Genomic DNA, 6,815 nt, shown 5'->3' with positions numbered 1-6,815 from the left:
GCAATGTATCTGTGGTTGGAGTGAGATCCATGGAGGCAGGTGCATGGTTAAACAACCCAAAGGTCCCTTGTGGATCTCAGGTGCCCATGTGGTGTCCTATTAGGGACACCAGAGGCAAGCAGAAGCAATTGGAAGTATGGCTTGGAACAAGCTAACCAAGAGACAGAATCTAACAATGAAAGGTGTGTCTGGTCCAAGGAAAGTACATTGCTGAAGGCCTGAAGCCCAAAGGCCAGAAATTAAGGCCTTTTCAAGGCCAGAAGACAGATGACTTAGATCAGGTTAATGCAGAGAATATTAGGGGAAGGCATGGAGGTAGCTGGGCTTTGATTCAGAGATGATGTAGACTTCTCTGAAGATGTTCAAGGAAACACATAGTAAGTTGTTAATAAGGGTTTATTGAATCAGATTCAATCCTTGGTCTTCCAAAATGTCAGAACTAGAAGGAATCCATAAAAATACAAACTGTTGTTTGAAATGCCTTTAGAGCATACAATTCCAAACCTGGAAGAGCCCTCAGAGTACAGAATGGCAGCTAAAGGTTTGGAGGACGAGGGTAGAGAGAAGGACAAATCTTAGAATACAGAATGTCAGGGGCAGCTAGGTAGTATAGTGGATAGAGCACTGATCCTGGAGTCAGAAGGACCTGAGTTCAAATCCAGCCTCAGCCTTGATAATGGCCTAACTGTGTGACCTTAGGCAAGTCACTTAAACTCATTGCCTTAAATAAATTTTAAATTTTTTTTAAAAAGAAGAATATAGTATGTCAGCACTGGGAAGGGTCTTAGAACAGGGTCTTAGAACAGACAAAGTCAAAACTGGGAAGGGTCTTGTCATTTTTTTTGCAAGGCAATGAAGTTAAGTGACTTACCCAAGGTCACACAACTAGTAAGTACTAAGTATCTGAGGCTAAATTTGAACTTGGGTCCTCCTGACTCCAGGGTCAGTGCTCTATCCACTTTGCCTCCTAGCTGGCCCTGGGAGGGGTCATAAAATAGAGAATGTTAGAACTGGGAGGGGCCAACTCCCTTCTAGACATTCTCTATTCTAAAATCTCTTCTACCCTGACATCCCATGTTCTAAGGTCCTTCCCAAATGGAGTTTGATGACCCTTCTGTTTTCTTAAGTCAAAAATCAGTAATTCATCAGTAGTTTGCATATTAAATATAGTGGACCCCAGTGACCATCTCAAGGTCTCCTTTCCCTAGGTACTTCTACCCTCCATGTTGCTCAGGACATTTGTTCAGCAGATAAGAATTCATTTCACTCTCCCTTTGATTTCTTTCTTACCTTATTTAAGAGCAAGAAAGACTGGCTACAATTGAACCACTCTCTTTTATGGAAGAAAACCAAAAAATACAAATTGGTGAGACCCAAAATCCCACAGCTGCCTGATGGCAAAGCCAGAATTAACACCAAGATGCATTGGCTTCAAAGTCTGCATGGGGGGGGGGGGCAGATTAGACTCCCTCATTTGAGTCCTGGGTTTTGAGTAAAGAAGACCTGAGTTCAAATTTAACCTCAGATACTTACTAGATGTGTTACCCTGGCAAGTCACTTAACTCTATTTGCCTCCATTTCCTCATCTAAAAAATGAATTGGAGAAAGAAATGATAACCCACTCTAGTATCTTTGCCAAGAAAACCCCCAAAAAGGGTCACAGAGAGTCAGATACAACTAAAAAAGAAACTACTGAACAACTCCTCCCTCCCCGGTAGCTATCCTTAACAGCAAAGGTTAAAAAGCAAAAACAACAACCAAAAATAAATCAGAAAAAAAGCAGTTTAAGTTACAATGGGAAAGGTGTTTAATTTGGGCCACAGGATCTGGGTTCAAATCCTGCCCTGATCTTTCACACACTGTAATCTTGGACAAATCATTTAATCTTTCTGAGTCTCAGTTTTCTCATCTATAAAATAAGTTGGTAGGATTAGGTGGCCTCTCATCCTTTCTAAGTTAATAGATATGAGCCTATGATTCTATGACTGTAGCAATCTGCACCCATAGTCTCCACCTCTGCGAAATACAAAGGGGCAGAAAGTAACAGAGGTGAATTTTCTCAAGGTATCTTTCAAGGCTCAGTTGCTACAGCAATTCATTATTTAAAAAGCGTAAGACTCAGCGAAGGAGAGCCTGTGTATGAAGTGGTCTGAGATGGTCAGAAGAAAGTATGCAAGTGAAAAAGTCCTCTCTGACTCCCTTCTCCCTCTCTCTCTCCCAATTCATTTTTTCTCTTACTCTCTCCTCTTCTCTCTCTCTCTCTCCATCTCTATCTCAATCACAGCATCTCCCCCCATCCCTCCGTTTGTCTGTCTGCCTGTGTCTCTGTTTTTGTGTCTCTGTTTCTCCATCTCTCTCTCTCTTTTTCTCTTTCTGTTTCTCTTTGTCTCTGTCTGTCTTTGTCTCTCTCTCTCTTTCTTTCTCTCTTTTACTCTGCCCATCCCTTGCTTTCCTTCCTAAAAGCTGAAAGTTTCCGATTTGTTTTTCAAACATTTGTTTTGTTCTTTGGGGTTTGGGGGAAGGGGAAGAACTGGCAAAGGTAATCAGTTTTCGGACTTAAGATAAAAAATAGCAGGAAAGGGTCGACTTGACTCCTTATAATTAATGGGGCAGCTTGTAATAGGATTCTCCAGCCTCCGGCGCTCCCTGGGCACACCTTTTTACATAAGATATTGCCCACGATGGAGTGGCAGGGCTGTGATTTATGGGGTTCCCTGCTCCAGAAAGCCTCTCCCGGGGTTGCCCGACCAGCAGAATTTATCAGGGACCTTGGAAACAAAGCAAAGAGACTTCCCGTGGCATTCTGGTAGCGTTTACAAACCCCCACCACCAGGGAAGAGAGAGAGCAGCGGGGCAGGACTGGTGCCAGGGAGCTGGTCTTAGGCCAGGGAGCTCTCCCAAACACCAGGCTCTGCTCCAAAGGACGAAGATCAGAGCCAGCAACAAGGAGGTGTCTGTTTGGAAGAGGGAGGAAGCATAAGCCAAATCTGTCCTCTTCTAATTGCAAAGAACAGGGCTAGAAACATCCTTAGAACATAAGTGTCACATCTGGGAGGGGATTTGGAATGGGGGATGTCAGAGCCAAGAGGGGCCTTAGAATTGAGAATGTCAGAGCTGGGAGGGGCCTTAGAACAGGGGTTGTCAGGGCTAGAAGGGGATCTTAGAAATTCAGAGTTGAGGAGGGGTCTTAGAAAAGAGAATGTTAGCCCTGGGAGGGTCCTTAGAACAGGGATGTCAGATCTGGGGAGGGATCTTAGAAAATTTAGCCCTGGGAGAGTCCTTAGAACAGGAAATGTCAGAGCTGTAGGGGCCTTGGAACAGGGAATATCAGGACTAGGAGAGGCCTTAGAACAGGGTATGTCAGAGTTGGGGGGCCTTAGGATAAGGAATATGGGAGCTGGGAAGACCCTCCCTAAAGAACAGTTTTTAAGGATATTTGCCTATTTGGTGATCCTCACCAGCTCCCATCTACATAGATGGCTTTACACTAGCTGTGTCTCATGACTATAATATACTGCTGCCTCATCTCTTAGAATTCATACTTTCGTAACTCCTGATTCTTCTCAAATACTACCTCTATGAGGCTATTCCCAATTCTCCACACTGCCCCCCACCAGTCTTCCCCTCTGAGGTTACCTTCTGCCCACAGTGCTTGTCTCCCTGTTCCTATCCTTCACACCTATCTGGTTACAATTGCAGTACTTTGAGCACCAGAACTAGGTTTCCCTTTTCTTTGGGTTTCCAAGCCCAGAAATTGGCAAAGAAGAAACACTTAATAAATACCTGTTTATCGAGTAAATATTATAAAGGACATGAACATCGGGCCGTATAACATAGGATGTCTTGAGAAACATTTGACCTCCTCCTGTAATGCTAGTCCTGTTTGGTCTTTTCAGTTTGACAGAGGAGAAAACTGAGGACCAGATAGAGGAAGAGACTTACCCAAGGTAACTTACCCAAGGAACCACTACTCTATCTCACTGGGAAGTCTCTAGGGTTATTCTCCATTTTCCCTGGTCCAGGCTCAGAGGGCAACATTGGAATAATGAGTTTGAATCTAGAAGGGGTCTCAGAGCTCAACTGATTTAGCAACTGATCTCCATTGTCGTTACATGCTTGAATCAGTAGAATGGAAGCTCCCTGTGGATAGGCACACTTCACTTTTTATTTTCCTTCCCCAGAACAGAGGTTCAAATATGGCAAGCGCTAAATGAATGCATTAATACATGGATTTAGACTTGTGAGAGACATTAGAGACCACCTAGTCCTGGCTCCCTACCCCTCATTTTACAGACACAGAAATGGAAGCCTATCAAGTATTCGGGGGGAGAACTAGGATTCGAATCCAGTCCTCGGCCTCCCAAAGCCTTTCCCTTTTACTGAACTGATGGTCACCTCTAAGTGAGCTGGAAGCAGCAGTACTGTTCCATAGCAGGAGGAGGGAAGAAAAGGGAGGAAATGAACATTATGGATAAAGTGCTAAACACTTTACAAATATTATGTCATTTGATCCTCACAACCCATTAAGATAGATGCTAATTTAAAACTAATTTTAGGGGTGGCTAGGTGGAGCAGTGAATAGAGCACCGGCCCTGGAGTCAGGAGGATCTGAGTTCAAATCCAACCTCAGACACTTAATAATTACCTAGCTGTGTGGCCTTGGGCAAGTCACTTAACCCCATTGCCCACAAAAACAAAAAAAACTAATTTTACGCTTTAGGAAACTGAGTTAAGCAGAGGTTAAATGTATTTGAGATTGATTTTGAACTTTGTTTTTTTCCTGACTAGACTGTGTTTGGTTCTGGCCCAAACTCACTGTTCGATATCGGACAAGGTCATTTATTCAATCAAGAGGAATCTACTAAATAGCTACACTAGTCATCATTTCCCATTTCTATGGCATTTGTTGTTCAATAATTTTTCAGTCATGTCCTACTCTTTGTGATTTCATGTGGGTTTTCGTGGCAGAAAACCACTGGAGTGGTTTGCCATTTTCTTCTCCAGTTCATTTTACAGATACGAAAACTAAGGCAAACAGGGTGAAGTGATTTTCCTAACTCTTGGTTTGATGATTTATCTTCTATGCTACCTACTGTTTATATAGAGAATATAAACATTGTTTTCATTTTACAGATGATAGTACTGAATCTCAACAAAGTTAAATGATCTGCCCCAGGTTGCACAGAAAATACCAGAACCAAAAGCCAAAGTGACTTGTCCAGGTCATATAATCACTAATGTATGACATGTAGAACTAGAAATCAGTTCTTACTGGCTTGGAAATCAGTTCTCTACCCACTGCACCACACTGCTTCTCTTCTATGAGAAAATTTCAGTAATAGGGACAAAACAGAGGTCTTATAGCCCTGACATGATGGGAGTCACAGCTGGTTCCTGGGCAGAACATGAGAGACAGAAGGCAGGAGGTTTGTACTCTAGATATAGGGGAGAGGTCTTAGGAGAAGGAGACAAGGAAGAAGAGCCATTTCCAACCCCCTTCCCCTCCAGCCACTCACTCAACAAGAGAATTCCCATTACTCATCCAGGTGATGACTTTGGATGGCAACTAAGTCATGCCTATTCCAGACAGTCTGCGTCTATGCGTCTGATGGGCTAGATGTTACACCTCCTTGTGTACCTGAACTTACAGCTCTGTGCTGATTAGGCAACCCCAGAAGTAGAGACAAACAAATTCACAGTCTCCTGGAACTAGGAAACAGGTGATGAAATGCCTGCTGCTTATTTTAATTCCCTCTTATTTACCTTCTATTCTATTTTAAGAAAATGTCCTTTGACTTGCTGTGTTATCACATGTCCATTCTGGCTGGTCGAAAAGGGAAGATTCAGGAGAAAATGGGAGCTTGTGAGCAGTAGTTTTGAACAGATGATGAACCCAAATAGGGTGTAAAAATCTGAATGTAGCATTGGCATGGTCTATATTATACATAATATATAATATTATATATGGAAATATATATATAGAATATTTTATATGTGTGTGGAGAGAGAGGGGGGAGAAGAGAGAAGAGAGAAGAGAGAAGAAAGAAGAAAGGAGAGAGGAGAGAGAAGAGAGGAGAGAGAAGAGAAGAAGATAAGGATGAGGAGAGCAGAGGAGATTTTTGCTATTGTCCATTTTGAATCTATAAAAACTGAAAAATCCAGACAGATTTTAACAACCTGTTCATAGCCCAATGGAAAATAAGAAGAATGACCCAGATGCCCTGCTTCTCTGCTGACAGTCCATATCATACATAGTCCAAGGGAGGAATCATATATCTTGAATAGGCTTCAACATCACAGGACTGCCCTCTATGGAGTGGGGATGTAGCATTATTCCCATTATACAGATAGACAACCGCCTTGGAAATATCATCATTATAGGTAACATTTTTGAAATTGTTAATTAATTATTTTGTTTTATTTTTCCAATTGGTCTTTCATATTCATAAATATTAAAAAGATAGTTTTTACTATTCATCCTTTTGTCAGTTTTTGTTACACATTTTTCTACCACTTTTCCTTCCTTCCCCCTTCCCATGACAGAGTCATTTGAGATTTATTGTTCATATACAATCATGTTTAATATTTCCATATCAGTCATGTTATGAAAGAAAAATTAGAACTAAGGGGGGAAATTTTGAGAAAAAAGACAAAAACATAAAAGAAGTTTTAAAAAGTGAGCATATTATGTTTTGCTCTTCATTCAAGCTTCGTAGTTTTCCTCTGAATGTGGATGGCATTTTCCATACCAGGTATCTCAGGATTGCCCTTGATTACTGAACTCCCGAGATGGGCTGCATCCATCACAGTTGATC

Source organism: Macrotis lagotis, chromosome X, assembly GCF_037893015.1.
Source record: "Macrotis lagotis isolate mMagLag1 chromosome X, bilby.v1.9.chrom.fasta, whole genome shotgun sequence".
Classification (NCBI taxonomy): Eukaryota; Metazoa; Chordata; class Mammalia; order Peramelemorphia; family Peramelidae; genus Macrotis; species Macrotis lagotis.
Note: the sequence above shows the minus strand (reverse complement) of the source record.